The sequence below is a fragment of the Camelus dromedarius genome, chromosome 4, assembly GCF_036321535.1.
Source record: "Camelus dromedarius isolate mCamDro1 chromosome 4, mCamDro1.pat, whole genome shotgun sequence".
Taxonomy (NCBI): domain Eukaryota; kingdom Metazoa; phylum Chordata; class Mammalia; order Artiodactyla; family Camelidae; genus Camelus; species Camelus dromedarius.
In genome coordinates this window covers 79,330,248-79,346,415 of record NC_087439.1, presented here as the reverse complement: position 1 = coordinate 79,346,415, position 16,168 = coordinate 79,330,248, and the positions used below count along the sequence as shown (strand labels likewise).

General features: G+C 39.3%; 1 long non-coding RNA gene across 2 annotated transcripts in view; it reads right to left on the bottom strand.

Annotated features, from left to right (window-relative positions):
• Positions 1-463: 463 nt before the first annotated feature.
• Positions 464-16,168, bottom strand: part of LOC135321158 (uncharacterized) — a 71,594-nt gene continuing 55,889 nt past the window's right edge. Inside the window, exons 4-6 of one of the 2 annotated variants that reach the window (XR_010380685.1) lie at positions 5,046-5,248; positions 4,665-4,774; positions 464-1,284 (exon numbers count right to left, since the gene is read on the bottom strand). This is a non-coding gene — a long non-coding RNA (uncharacterized LOC135321158). The remainder of the gene's footprint in view (positions 1,285-4,664; positions 4,775-5,045; positions 5,249-16,168) is intronic. The other variant, XR_010380684.1, reaches the window with a different exon arrangement.

Here is a 16,168-nt window from a genome sequence, read left to right as displayed (position 1 = left end):
TTTTATCGTCTTGCTTTCAGTTTCCAATCAGGTACTTCAAAATGTTCCCAGGGTCATAGTATATCCAGAAAAATTCCTCAGTCTATAGTCTTTCATGTGTTTTTGGAAAGAACTCAAAATTCTTTTAAAAAAGGGTACATAGGGGCTGGGAGATGGAGATAAATATAACACAGTGTAAGATTTTGTTGTTCTGCTCGTATATTTTTCTCTTCCTCGCCACGCTCTAAGTCAGGTCTCAACAGCCTCTATTTCCAGTATAGCTGAATCACAAAATCTCTTTGTATCTGACACCTGGCTAGACCCAAGTGTATTATGGAATGGTTATACAGATTTTTGACTGTCTTATTTTTCCAGGATGTTCTTGTAATCATGGGAGTGAAAAGAAAGTTTGTAAGCAACTAACTGTTGGGTAGAAATTTATAATGTTTTCTTTTTTAAAAATAATACCTTATTTTTTTTTAAGAAAATTGACACAAGAGAGTCTATCTGTTCTGAGCTGTTTCTAATAACAAAATCATAATTTCTAGATTAGTCATGTTTCAACAGAGGTTATGAAAAGTGGAAAATATAAATAATTCAATAATATCCTTCTAAGGTTTGCTAATGTTAACCATATCTTGCCTATAAAGTCTATCTGCTTGAAATTAGATATAATTTTTGCTTGCATTAAGCAAAGTCTGCAAAACTCAATGAAAAAGAATAATAATTATTTTGGACATTTCAGTAATTTCCCCCCAACTCAATTACATTTGTTTGCTTTGATTTATACCCTGTCCTTACTGACTGGATCCAGACGTCTACCTATATTATCAGAGTATGCATTAGTTAGGATATTTCCAACTACAAGTAATAGAATTTCCAACTAACAGTGTCTTAAACAATGAAGACACTTATTATGTCACATGGAAATAAGTCCCAGGGCAGGTTGCTTCAGTAGCTTCAGCGTGCTACCGAGGTCTCAGGCTGTTTTCAGCTTTCTATTCCACTGCTCTCAGCTTGGTGGACTTTGTCCTCAAGCTTTTCTCCTCATAATTGAAAAAGGCTGCCAGGGCTGCTGATACTGGTCCTCATGCAACTGTAACCAAAGGCAGAATTATCTCTCCTTTCATCTCTTGAAGAAGGAAGTAAAGCCTTTCTTAGAAGCTCTCACCTTCACCCTTTGAGCTGGCTCCCTTGTCAGTCCCGTCAGCAAGTGACTAGCCCATGCCCTTATTAAACTGGGTGGAGTGAATGTCTGGCATTTTCAGCCTCAATGGTGGGCGGTGGTTTCATAGAAGACAAAAACTGGAAGAGCAATAGACAGGGAAAAAAATCATTATGGTGATATTTTTGACAGCTTCCAAAAGCCCCCATGAGTGTCTAAAAATGGTAATCTGAAATTTTATGCTGACTTAATAAATGAGTTTTATTCATCATTCTCAACTTTGATAAAAATGTGTTTTCTTTTTTGAAATTTACACATTGACTCAAAATGGGAGTATGCTTCTACACCAACTGTGACTGAAAAATATTGCCAGTCATATCAGTAAACAAAGGATGCTGTGGCCATCAAGTCATCAGCCACTACTGCCGCCCCAACGGTGAGCAGAGGAACTCAGGATGCAGACAGGCAGGCAGCTCAGCCTCTGTTGCCACCCGCAACAGGGCCGCCTGAGGGAACTCAGGATGTCGAAGAACAGGATACTGGCCAAAGACAGCTAGGTGCGTCTCAAGGGAATGATTTCAGTGAGTCCGGACTTTTGCACCTTTCCATACATAGAAAAGCATTAAATTCCTTAACGTGAAATATCTGGTTTTCTTTCATTAACAGTAATCTTTTGATGTTCCAACTACCTGGTCTTTGTGGCAAAACTCCTATATATCCTGGCTCCTCCCCTGCCTCTTGGAAGCAGTCCCTTAGGGCCATCTGAGAGGCTGCCTCTGGGTTCGAGTCCTCAGAAAGCCCGCGGAATAAAACCTAACTCTCAACTTTCAGGTTGTGCTTATTTTTTCAGTGGACGCAGTCATATGTTTTTCCTTTTATTGATCTTGTTTAGTAGACTTACATAACATCCTTATTCTAAAGCATCCAATTTCCAAAATAGCAAATCTTTTCTATTAGGATAATGAAAGAGAATAAATTAAACAAAGGAGTATGAGTTATAATGGGCAAAATAAGAAGATAATAGGAATGGTAAATAATGAAGAAAGCAGGGGGGAAAAAAAGGAGAGACAGGGTAGAATGAGCAATTACTAATCTGTATGGTCTAATGTGAGATAGTTCAGTTAACTGGGTCACTTGCCACTTGAAATGATGGGCGGGATAAGCCATTAAGACACTGGAGCAAATAGAAGGAAAGAGGGAGGAAGCCGACTCCTTTTTCAGGCATGCGTTCTGCAGGTTAGAATTTGTTGGTCCTCACTACACTGCAGGTGTGTCCTGGGAAATGCGTGTTCATGTGGCTTGGCAGTAGTATTCTGATGGCACTCCTTTTTTTGTTGTTGTTCATTTAAAGATAATTTGCCTAAAAACCATGCTTAAAATAATCCATCTAAATATTTAAGGCTCTTACCTTCTCTCTGAAATAATTAAAACAAGGCTAAAACAGGCCAAGGAAATTTTTAGGCTCTAAGTTTCAAAGGGCCAGACCTTCCAAGTGACTGGGGCTTTATAAAGATTTATTCCTCTGTGTAAATTCTAAACCCACTTTAGAGAAATCAGCTCACCTAAACCCACTAGTATTGCTTGGATTGTTTTAGGATTAAGAGGTTACTCTTCCTGCCTTTCATTTCACCATCACACCTGGTCCTCTATCGCCTTTTTCTCATTTTCTCTCTTTCTGTTCTTTGCCAGATGTAATAATCACTGGAAATGTTATACATTCTTTTTAATACTTTGTCAATCTTGAACAATAGACACATGAGAATCTTGAAATTCTTTCTTTGTTGTAAATAGGTATCCTATATGTTAAATAGGTTTTTATTACTTTTCATCCTTACAGCTATCATAAAATAAAAGGTTTAGAAAGCAATACAAAATAAGTCTATACCTTGCATCTCTTAAGTATGTTATGCCATTTTCTTCTGGCATAAAGTATAGTTGTCAAAGAACCCCCAATGGTAATCTGATTTTTCCCCCTATAAGTCAATTGCTGGTGTTGACTGGGTTCTCAATGGAATATTTTTTTTTCTCTCAAGTTCATTCATTTTGCTAGAAATATGTCTTGGTGTTGATTAATTCTGCACCAACATTCTCAGCTACATAGCGTGCTTTTTCAATATGAAGTTTCATATTGTCTTTCATTTAAGAAAATTTCTCTTTAAGTATAATTTTTAGTATTTGTTTTAGCCCCTTGTTTTGCACTTCTTCAGATTCCAATTATTTGAGGTTGAATCTTCTTTGTCCATCTTTAATATTTGTCACTTTCTGTCAAATATTTATCTCCTTTATTTTTTATTTAAAAAAGTTTCTCCTTTTAAAATTTTATTTTTTCCTACAAGTTTAGTGTCATTTCTGAATTTTTTTTTTCTAACTGTCTCCTAGGTTTAGCCACCTCAGTGGTAGAGTTTTAATAATGTTTTCATTTCATGTCTTGTATCACTTTCTTAATGTATTTTAGCTACTTTTGAGATAGAAGGTTATAGTTTTGATTTGTTTTGTGAGCATATCTTTCTGGTTCAGGGAGATTATTTTGCTCATTGTTTTTCTTAGAAACAACTTTGCAAGGCATTTGACTTCACTACTCTTCTGCTTCTCACTTTATGTGAAAATGGCTTTCCAGGACGTTTAGTAGGAGACGTGGCTTTGAGTAGCTTTTCTAGCTTGACAAACTCCCTCTTCTGTTGTGTTTAAGTAGTGTCAGGAAGGGTCAGCTGGCTTTCTGAGATGTTCTGGTTCGGTTTGCTCCTCCCCGTGTTTATCTGGGCCTCCCCTGTCTGCTGTTCTGCTGTCTCTGTCCAGCTCAGTTTTGATTCCATTCTCAGCATCTCTCTTCAGTGTGATGCTCCATCCCAGAAGGAAGCTCTGGCAGGTCAGTCTCTAGAGAGAGTTCACAGGGCCTTCACTCTCTGTGCAGAGCCCTTGCACTCACTACCTCCTGGATTGGGCAAAACCTGCCCACATGCTTTCCAGTAAACAGTCCTTGCTCTTTGGGGCTTCTCCTTTTCCCAAGTCTGTCAAAGTCTGTCAGGCTTCACCCCTTCTCTCTGCTTTTCCTGCTCAGACGCTAATACAATTCAGGCTGCTAGTGGGTCGTCCTCACGCACACGTATTTTGAAGTTTGTGTGGATGCCTTGTAGCCTAGTGTCAGTGTAAATGTTGTCCATGCAATTTTGATTCTGCTAAGTTTTTCTGTATGTTTTTCTATTAAGATTTGGATTCAAAATTATATTGCTGCTATAGTCATCTTCCCAGAACCCACCAAGTATATTTAAAATATTCTCTTATTTAGGTAGAATGCACATTTTCACAAAAATTGGAAATGGTACATTGATAATAACTTCCTAACCACTGACAACTTATGATAACTTTAGCAGGGTTTAGGAAATATATTCTCAATGTTATAAAATCCTCTGAGAGCTTCAGAGCAGCATATATTTTGGTCTACTTCTGGTATAACTAAAGAGAGGAAATTTCTGTGTCCCTGAACCAGTTTAAAAAAATAGGTGCTCCGTTTCACACCTACCATGAAGCAGAACTACTTATGTCCAGCATCTTGCCGATACAGCGATGCCACATGGAACCACTCCAAGTGCTGCAGGTCACACAAAGCGCACTGCTGAAAGCTGACCTTCACTGGCAGGAAAAAGCAAACCACAGGGGCAAAAGTCCAAAAACCGAAAGTCCAAAAAGCTTTATAAAACCTTTGGCACAAGACAGGTTACAAGCTATTATAAAAATGATAGTTCTCGTTGTATAAGAGGTGTGTTGACACAGTGTTTTCACATATGTTACCTCATTTCATCCTCAAAATAACCATCTAAAAGAGGTATGGTTATTTTGAGTTGATGAAGTTGAGCTTAGAACACTTAAACGACTTTAAGACATTAGCAGAGAGGGCTCTTACCACCTCTGTCTGTAAAGGTTTTGCTCTTCCACCGAGGGCTCAGCTTTGGAGAGATCCCTGCGCAGCACGTGGGAGGAGGTGAAACCTGCCTGGCCAGCTCTATCAGTCATCATCCATATATCTCCGGAGGACCCATGGGGTGACAGGTGCTGCAGGCAGATCTCCCTCACAGTCTGGTCTGGCTTTGTCTAGCACCGGAGAGCCTGTAAGAGACAGAGGAGCATTTGAACCTGGGTTTTTGGACTTTTGCTCCTGTGGTTGGTTTGTTCCTGCCAGTGAAGGTCAGCTTCAGTGGTGCGCTTTGTGTGACCTGCAGCACTTGGAATGGCTCCATGTGGCATCACTGTATCTGCAAGATGCTGGACATGAGTAGTTCCTCTTCATGGTAGATGTGAAAGGACAGTGTCAGAGCATTTCTGGTGCTTGTGGCACTGCTTCTCCAGTGTTTACTCTCCAGTACTCTGAGCAGCAGAGAGGAGACTCCTGCCTCACCTCCAGGGAACCTTTCATTGCATTCTAATATTTTACCTTCAAATTCATGCAACTTTTAAACAATTCCACCCCCACCTCCTTAACAGAGGCACTGGGGATTGAATCCAGGACCTTGAGCATGTGCTCTACCAATGAGCTATACCCCCACTCCCAACCCATGTAACTTTTAAATTCTACTTTGCAATATATATGTGCCATTTGAATACAAGGAGAGTATTTTCCATACGTGCCAGTAAGTGAAATTGCTGTTATAGGGAGACCTAGACTCTTCCTCCAGTGGCTTTTGGTACCTCCTGGCATATTGCTATGTCCTCCTAAAGTGCTCCTCAGTTTGAAAGTATACGAAGTGCAGAGAAGTAGGCTGTGGCTCTATCTAGGGAGTTTGAAGGTTTTGCTAAATTTTTGAATTTTATTCTGTAGACACTGAGGAGCCAATAAAACATTTCAAGAAAGAAAGTGACCTGATCAGTTTTGTGGCTTAGAGGAATGGCTTTGAACTTCTTTGATTGTCATCTGTAGTAAGAAATACATTTTACATGGCAATTCGTATGCAGATTATACATTATCTATGCGTATGTATATATATGTGATTGTATATAAGTATATAAGAAATAAAAATTTGATGAAACTTTGCCTACCCTTATATTTTCCATTCCATTTCCAATCTATTTCATCTAGAAAAAGTTAACGCAATCCACTGAATTGGTTGTGCAATCTCTAATGGACTGCACCTCAGGTAAGGACAGAATTTATGTGCTTCATTCATATTTCAAATGGAACAGAGCTGTACTCATTAAGAAACATTTTAATGCTTCTTCCTGGAGGGTTAGGAGATGTTACTGAGAAGGAAAAGGAGAGGAGTTTCTCAGACCCCATTACCACCATTTCCCTGGGAGCCCGCACACCATTTCCCTGGGTCCAGATTCTCTCTGCTCCCCTCAGTACCATCCATCTTCTTGCAGCCTGCCCACTTCACTCTTGGGATAATTTATTTCAAACAGAACCTTCTCCAATCATCATCCTTGACTCAGGAAGTGGGAGAGGGTAATCTCTGTCTTGAACCTTAACCCTCCCTCAGATAGGAAACACTTGAGGGCAAAATGTAGCACATAACGCAGACCATATGTATGAGTTCGCGAAGGCTGCTGTAACAAAGCGCCAGACAGGAGGCTCAAACAACAGAAACGGATTTTCTCACAGTTCTGGAGGCTGCAAATTTAAGATCAGGATGTCAACAGAATTGGTTTCTTCTGAGGCCTCTCTCCTTGGCCTGTAGAAGGCCAATTTCACATGAGCTTCCTTCGGTGTGTGTCTGTGTCCTAATCTCTTCTTCTATGGAGACCAGTCAGATTGACTTAGGGCCGACCCATAAGAACTCATTTTCACTTAGTCACCTCTTCAAAGGCCCTACCTCCAAATACAGTCACATTTTGAGGGTTTAGAACTTCAACATATACATTTGGGGGAAAGAGATTAAAATTCAGCCCTGTAAAAAATAAACAGAAACCTCAATTAAATAGTCAGGAGACCAGAAGGGGGAGCTCTGATGCCCTATGATGACAGCAGAGTCCAACAGAAGAAGAAAGACTCCCTCTTTCCTGGTAAGAGCCCAGCCAGTGAGAGACGGTCACAACTTGGCCAATGAAATGCCACGGACTCTTTGTTTACTATAGTGCCCCCCAACTTCTTTCCCCTCCATAAAAGAGCTCTCCTCTCCATTTTTGTGGGGCACTTGGACATGGCTCACCGTGGTTGCAGACTCTGAATTGCAATTCTTTGTTCATCTCAAATAAATCTATTTTTCCTAGAGAAATAGTTATTTCTCTAGTTAGCAGTCTGTGTTTTAGGTTAACAGTCCATGTCACCATATATTTTTTTCTTAAATCAAATACAGCCATTTGTATATTCTACAAAATAAATGCCAAAATACTAGCATTACAAATTGTATCACTCCTATTCACATAATATAATGAGTTCAGTTACTTAGTTGTTTTGTGGATAGATTGTTCATTTTAGTAGCCCCCTAGGAGAGAGTCTTGAAGACTAACTTAATTTTTTTTAAATAAGAGGGTCTTAGTTTTTATTTTACTGTGAACTTACTGCTGCCCAGCTGTTTCATCTTGCTCTTGACTAGAAAACTTTTGCATGAGAAGCTGATTTTAAAATGGTAATTAAAGGATTTTCAGTAAAAGAGAAGAGAAAGACAAGAAATCTTTGGTTTGGGATTCTCTGAGCTGACTGAAAAGAGAAAATCCAAACAGCCCTTTCTGTCTTTGGGAAGTTTAAGAAACAAGCCTAGCAGATCTGAATTAACTCAAAGAAAAAACACAGGCTAAGACCAGTAGAAATGGGACACGGACTCGTCAGCTAAGCTCTGGCCTGGTAAGGCCACTTGCCAGCCAGGAAGCTCGTCTGGTTACAGAATGGACTGGGTGTCTCCCGTCCCCTCCAGCTGCCCAGAGATGTACACTGAAGCACCACCGCGGGGCTCTCTCTGGTCTGCATCCAGCCCTGCCAGTCCACGCACCTCACCTCTTGCCTCTTATCTCTCCGTGGAGCCACAAACACTCCCCAGCTTCTGCCTCTGAGTTTCCCACTTTACATTGACTCCAGGAGGCTGCTGTGGGCGGGGGCCAGTGTCCTAGTATCCAATCCGAATTTGCTGATTGACTGGTTGATTGATTCATCAAATTTTATAGACCCCTCTCCCCCCTCCCTATTCCTTGGCCAAGTCCTTTTCAGCTCTCTGAGTCTGTAATCCATTCTATAAAAGTGGTTGTTCATCAAGATGATCTCTATGACTCCTCTTCACCCTAATGTTATGAGCCTAAGCTTCAGTTTCAGACTTTAGTGTATATTTTTAAAATAATCCCATGTATATTTACAAAAGAACCTTAATATAGAAGTTGCCTTTGCCTAACAGCTAGGGAAAGAAAAGTACCCCTTTCTTCCTAGGGTTTTAAGCTCATTTTGGATGGAAAATTCAAGCTCACCTACACCATGAGTCTTACTCTTGTTCCTCTGCTCTGCTTGGGCCACTCTTGTTTATGGAAGCAACTCTGAGGTCACTGCTAACACTACAAATAAGCTGAAACATTCTCCTTCAATGACATTGGCAGGTTTACCACCAATGATCAGGCTAAATAACCCATATATAATTCTGAACAACATAAACTTAAAAATTCCAAATGACCATCTGTAAGATGGCATTGTCAGCACTGCTTTGCTTTTTAAAATCAGAATTGCTAATGAATTGTTTTCTAATGCTCTTTTGGACCATCGTATGGATATTTTCTTAAGACATTCACATTTGCAAACTGGCTTTGTACTGTTTTCTCTGCTCACCCACTCATCACCCACACATACCTGACCTCCTACTCCTTGCTGACTCATGGGCCCAGCCTCCTCCCACACACTCACTCAGTGACCGGCCCCTACTATCTCCCCTCTCCTTTGTTCTCTCCCAAATCCACCCACTCAGCTCCTTCACGCACGCAGGTGGGCATGTTTGTATACCCACTGCTCAGCAGCCAAAGCACAAAGCATAATGGCTTAAGAGGGGAAGAGAATAATTTTTCCAATGGCCATTATGGGTTTTTTTTATTTTGTTTTGTTTTGATTAACAAGCTCTATCCACACATGAGTAGTTGATAGACAGATTTTTTTATACTTAAATTATTTTTTCAAAACTCCCTCATACATAATTGGATTTTCTATTTTGAAAAACTCTACCAAAATATATGTGCACTTTGAGTGCTGTAATTTTTTTTCAGTGACAACAGATGCCCTTACCTTTTGCTCAGATTGAAACGTTTTACTCATATTTTGAAGTGAATGGGTGTACCAATGAGACAATGGCTCATTGGGATGGTTATTCGAAATGACAGTATCTGAGCTACAGCTGGAGTCAACAGCAGCCCCAACAAGATTAATTAGCTGTAAATTATGCCAGAGCAATTCCAGAGCCAACACCAGAAACAAGGGTCTGCCCACTCATCAAAGTCCTGCCAAGACTTCTCCTTGGGGAGGCAGGCCCCAGGGAGGCAGGGAGGCAAGCCTTTGCTTCTTGTGGGTATTTCTAAGGCCACCAGAAAGGCCTTCCCCAAATCACCCTCACTCCAATGTTGCTATGCCTAAAATTCCAGCATTAGAGAGTCATTCCTGAACCTTCTCAGTATTCAACATATGAAGAATGAGAAAGATATTGTTGGAGTTCCTTCCCATTTGTGATAACTATTTTTATCTTTTCAAGGAGTACAGATTATATGCCACATGGCTTGAACAGAATCTATCCTGCAGTATTATGAATCGACTCTTTAACAGGAAATATGGGCATAACGGTGGCTTTAGGAGTGCATGATTGAATTCGTGCTGGTATTTTTTTGTTTTTCTTTGTTGTTTGACTTTCTCAATATTATAATTGATGTGCACTCCTCAAAGGAAGGCTGGGGCCATTTCTCCATCTCACTTCTCTCTCTGAGGTATAGCACCACGTCTAACATGTAGTGGCACTCAGTCCAAGACTGGAAAATTGCTACCCATTCCTGGTAATTTCTCTTGTCAGCACTACACCTTAGAGCCAGTTTTATTCTACTTTTTATCCACCAGTATTTTACTCTTCATTTTGACTATAACTACTCTTTCCTTTAAATTTTCACAATGCTGGCTCCACTTGCTGATGCATTTATCACTTTCTCTCTTGTATCACATTTAATCTTAGAGCTCTTCGTGGCTTGTAAGAACTTTTTAAGTTAGATCTCTATATGATTTAACTTTATATCCTCACACAAAGCAAAGAGGCTTACATAAAAAAAAAAAATCCTCACATAGAATGATGCAAGCGAAGTATCGAAAGTAAGAAACAAATGCCTTCACACCCATTCCACAGCTACCGTGGTGACATGACTGCCACCAAGTCTCTAGTTGTGAGCTTCCAGCTAACGACGGTTGAATGAAGGTAGGCATATATCTCCTCTCAGTAGAGACCAGAAGAAGGGTTATGAATGGAGGTGATATTTCAATCAATATTTGGTGGGAAGAGAATAGAGGAAAGTTAACTGGCCCAATAGGAGGGGAATTCCCAATCTAAAGTGTGTGCAGTGGGGGATACTGAAGATAAGCAAGATACTTCACCTTGAAGAACCTGAAGGAGGCCCAGGACTCAGGGTCCCCGGATTTGGCAGAAGGTGATGGTAAGGAGTAGGGTGTAAAGCAAAAGTAGAAAGCTTATATACGGAACAGTCAACTATTTTTATGCCCCTAGGCACAGAAAATCAGCAGCCAGGCTACTCCTCCTTGGAGGAGGAGGAAAAGGGAAATTTATTTCCTGGAGACTCTGTAGGAAAGGCCTGGGTATAAGAGGAGTCAGGTCTGTAGAAGACATGGATAAGGCATGGAGATGTAAACAGCAAAATGAATTGGAAGTCTGCACTGGGAGTGGCTGGATCATTTGTGCCCTCTCCACTGCCACACAAGTTGATCAGGAAACTAACCCTAGGCCAGGCTTTTTCAAGCTGTGGGTTATGATATCAGTTATGATTAGTGGATTATGAAATCAGTTGAAAGGGTCATAATGAACATTGTCATGGGTTGGGTTCCTCAGGAAGCAGATTCTGAGAGAGAGCTGAGAGTTCAGAATGTTCATTAGGGCATGCCTTTGGGATCAAAACCTGGAGAAGGAAACAGAACTGGACACAGGAGGAAGCAGAACTGTGGTTCAAGGCTGAAGGATGCTTTAGCCAAGCCCATGGGGAATTACTGAAGCTAGAAAGGCTCTTCAGAGTTATCCCAAGTCAGGCCAAGGTAGCCAGGCCTATATCCCCTTTATCCTTTATTTGGAGATGAGGTCTTTAAAGAGGTGATTAAGTTAAAAGGGTAGTGTCCTTATCTGATATGACTGGTGTCCTTACAAGAAGAGGAAGAACCACCAGGGGCGTGCATGCACAGAGAAGAGGCCATGGGAGGACACAGTGAGAAGGCGGCCGTCTGCAAGCTAGGGAGGGAGGCCTCCGGAGAGAACAAACTGCTGACATCTTACTTGGCCTTCTTGCCCCTAGAGCTGCAAGGAAATAAATTTCTGTTGTTTAAGTCACCCAGTCTACAGTATTTTGTTATGGCAGCTCTGAAAAATTAATCCATCCCTCTTCACTGGATGTGACCATCCCAGGAAGTGTGACCTTGGGCATGTCCACTCCTGAGGGGAGGCAATCCCGAGAGGGGCTGCCAGCTGGAGACTGCCCACCAGTGGCACTCAGCAACGAGGCCACTAGGCTTTCTCTGCAGAGGATGTGACTGGTACATCACAAGGTCTGTTGCAAACATTAAAGAAAATAGAATCAATAGATTAAAGTATCAGAGAGCACTTACATGTAAAAAAATTACTGTTTCATGAAACTTTTTTGCATATATATACATACGCATATATATGTATATGTATGTGTGTGTGTGGACTGGACATGATGAAAAATCATTTCTTCCTGACTTTTAAATACTTAAAAGTCACTTCCCTAGGCAAGATATTAGAGAAATGTTTTCCAAAAAAAGCTAAACAGACCCAGAGAAGAAACAAAGTGTTTTCTCCATCATCCATAAGTGAAGCCATGATCTGATAAACCCCATCCATACACACAGAGTTCCTCATTGGCTTTTTAGCACCCTGTTCTTAAATATAAACTGACAAAAAACAGACTGTCAGGTATATAAGGAAACTCTAACCTAAAATAGAGGACTCAGTATGATAAACAGAATATAGAATACAAAGGAAACTATAGAGAAGAGGAAAAATACTGTTTCTATGATAATTTATAGCCTCAAAAATTATAAGAAAATTTGAATATATAAAATAAAGGCAGGATGCTATGATAAAAAGAATGTTAAGGAAAAACAAGAGTGGGCTCCTGAAAATTAAGAATACAATGATAATAATAAAAAAAAAACTTCAGTAGAAGGATTGGAAGATAAAACCAAGGAAATCTGCAGAAAATAGAACCAAAAGATGAGTCAATGAACAATAAGAAAGAAAACATATGAGATTTAGAGACCCAGTCCAGTAGGCATAATATCTGACCAGAAGAAATTCTAAAAAGAGAAGAAATGGAGGAAAAATTATCCAAGAAAAGTTCCCAGAACAGGATGGCGTAAATCTCAAAATTGAAAATGTCCATCAAGTACTCAGCACACCAAATATAAAAGGGTACGTCATTGAGAAATAAGTGTCAGACCAACCACTGGGAATAACGAAAGAATCTCAAAAACTTCCAGAGAAAGAAAAACAAATGATTCTCATACTAAAAAGTAGGAATCAGAATGCATCAGACTTTGCAGCCACAATATTGGACTAAAAAAAAAAAAAATGGAGCAATACCTTAAGAATTATGAAAGATAATTTTTTTAAGCCTCAAATACCAGACACAGCCAAACTATCAATAAAATGTGAGGGCAGAATAAAGATATTTCAGACACAGAAGAATTCAGAATGTTTACCTCTTATGTGTCTTTTTTAGGAAGCTACTGCAGGATATGATCTAGAAAAACAAGGGGGGAAACAGGAAAGAGAAAGACATCGGATCCAAGAAATAGGAGTTCCATCACATTTGGATAGAAAGGGAATCCATGTGATCACTGCGAAGGGGATTTGAGCGCAGCAGCTCTGCAAGAAGCCTAGAGAACACAAGTTCAAACTGATGCAACAGGACGCAGGGCTCCAGGAAGGTCTGCAAGAGAATTAAGAAATTTATAGAATGCTTCATGAATTTGAACGTACTGAGAGAGCTTCACTTCTGGAAGAGAATAGGGAATTAATTTTTTGATGGGTATATAGAAAAGCAAGCACATAAATAAGATGAGATGATCATCAATTCCAGAAAAAACAAATTTGCACCAAGAAAGATAATATAATCATAGTACATTACATGTCTCAGCCTTAAATAATACTTACATTATCTTAATTATGTAAAAACTGAACAGTGACCTGAGAAAAACATCATGGTATAACTATATTGGGAGAATAAGAGGAGGGTATAAGAGAATAAATCCATATCTTCCATAGAAAAGAGTCATAGATATTACTATCTAAAACTTTGAAAAGTCAAGAATAGCATTAGAAATGTGAAGATAAGTACCAGAAAAAACAGCTGAAAGTTGAGTGTGGCTGTTTCTGGGAATGAAATTAGAACCAAAACTTGCGGGTTGTGCAGGAAAAGGGGATGCTCTTTTTCTTTCTGACTTTGAAGAGAGATTTGGCTTTTAAAACTCTATGCATTTATAACTTAGGTGAAACAATTTTAAAGAGAAAAATAATAATACAGGCATATTATTTTTGAGATATGGAGGCAGCATCTTAAATGCTGTAGGGAGTCCCAGGGATGTAATGAACACATAGGGGATACAGTCAATAAAATTTTAGCACCTTTGGGGAAGGATGGTAACCAGACTTATTGTGGTGATTACTTCACAATGTATAAAAATATCAAATCACTAACAGAATGGTGTATGTTAAGTACAACTTAATATAAAAAAAAAGCTAAAGGGAGATGACTTGGGGGGGGGGGCAGGCAGAACAGGAGTCCATCTTCACTGGAAGCACTATTAAACCTTTTGATTTTGTAGGCTTATGATGACATTACACTGAAGGATATTCTTAAATAAAAAATTAAAACAATTAATTTTCAGGAATGGATGCAGGCATGTAGACACTTAGGATGGGTTCTGAATTTTAGCTCTGCTGCTTGCAGGTTCCTAACATTTAAAATCTTAACATCTTTCTTACAAAGGGCAAGAAGTTCATGAGGAAACACATTTGGAAGCTTCTGGTGGACTGAAAATGATCAATAAAAGTTTCCTTCTTTCCTCTTACAAATAAAACAGGTTGGGAAGCATCACCTTAAACAGGTGGCATAAAAATCCATTATAAGTACAGGTAGCCATTTAGATAAAGTCTTTTTCAGTGCTTCCTTATTAAATTTATAAATTTTCCTGCCTTTAAGTGATCTTTTGATGTCTCCCAAATCTGAATGGAAATTGTTACATTAGGTTCACGTATGACTTTGGATTGTTAAATTCAGCTACGAGGAACTTAATAGGGACCCCAAGATAGCTGTTTAAACAATGAGATTACTCATTCCCATAAAAAGAATTCCAGAGAAACTAGCCTAAGGCTAACGAGGTGGCTTCGTAATCATCAAAATCCTGTTGCTTTATTGCTAAGGTGTGAATCTCAGCTCAGAGAGTGCAAGCCAGCACGTCCACCCCACAAGAGCAGGATGGAGGAGAAGGGTGAGCCCTTTCCCTTTCAGGAAGACTTCCCAGAAGTCACTATCCTGTCTCCATTTAGGTCTCATTGTGAGGAACGTAGTCACACGACCAATTAGCTACAAGTTTGGTTGCAAGCTGTGGTCTTTTAGCTGGGTGGCAACATGTCCAGCTTAAAAAGGAGTTTCTTTAATTTGAGAGAGGAGAATGAATATTTGGTAGGCAAGCAGCAGTCTTCACAATATGTTTTAGTAACTGCCATGTACTTCATTTCAAACAAAAACAATCTGTCAATTTGTTATTTCATATATACTGCTAGAAAAGCTGACATAAGCGTTAATGAAGACCAATTAGCAAACTTATTATTTGAAGTCTTGATTATATATTTGCATTGGACTTAATAATTCGTGATTAAGGCAGTGTAGTCAGGGGATAAAAACCCAGATTCTGAAGCAGACTGCTTGGCTTCCATTTATTATTCGTGTGACCTTAAGAAAACTGCTTAAGGGCTCTGTGCCTTAGTTTTCTTTTTCATTAAGGTGGAGATAAAATTAATGGGACCTATCTAATAGGATTTTGGAGGATCAAATGAGTTAATACATGTAATGTACTTAGAATACTGTCTGGCATATAGTAAGTGGTCAATAAATGTTAGCTATTAATATATCTTTTACTTGAATTAAAAGCTTTTCCTTTAAAATCATAGGTATCTGTGACAATCTGATTCTCACTTAAGAATTTCCAGATATGCAGTATTTTCCTGGTGTTGCATTTGTAGATAACTTAACAATACTAATCCCCAGAGTCAAACCATAGGGCTTTACTTGAGCTAATAAATGTGATGACCCACGGTAGCATTATGAGAGGAATGGAGTTAGGCACTGGGAAAACTGAACAATAACTGGTTTGTCTCTTTTTCTCTCCCTTTCTCCCACTTCCTGTTTTAAAAGACTTACTGATGATGTCATTGCCTCTCCTCTCCCTGCCACAGACAGTCTCCTGTTGCCCCAGGGCTGTTCAGATTCTTGGTACCTGTACCCCCACTCTGCAGCATGCCTTGCTCATCTGTAGTCCTTCCCAGTCATGTTCTCTAATAATTTTGATGGTTCAAAATTATAAATTGCCTAGATCAGGGCAAAAATGTCATTTATATGTGTTTCTCTATCATTTTTTTTTTCGGGTTTTCCTCAAGCATCTCTACAAATAGGAGAGGATTTATTTTTCTTTTAAAAAGCAATATTAAAGTAAAAATTTGAGTATTAATTGCATTAAAACTATAGCTAAGACACTTTCCTCACCTTTTAGAAATAATTAAAAAATTATATTTAAGGAAGTTTTAGAAAAGATAAGGAATTCATATTTCCATTAACGTGTGGTTTCAT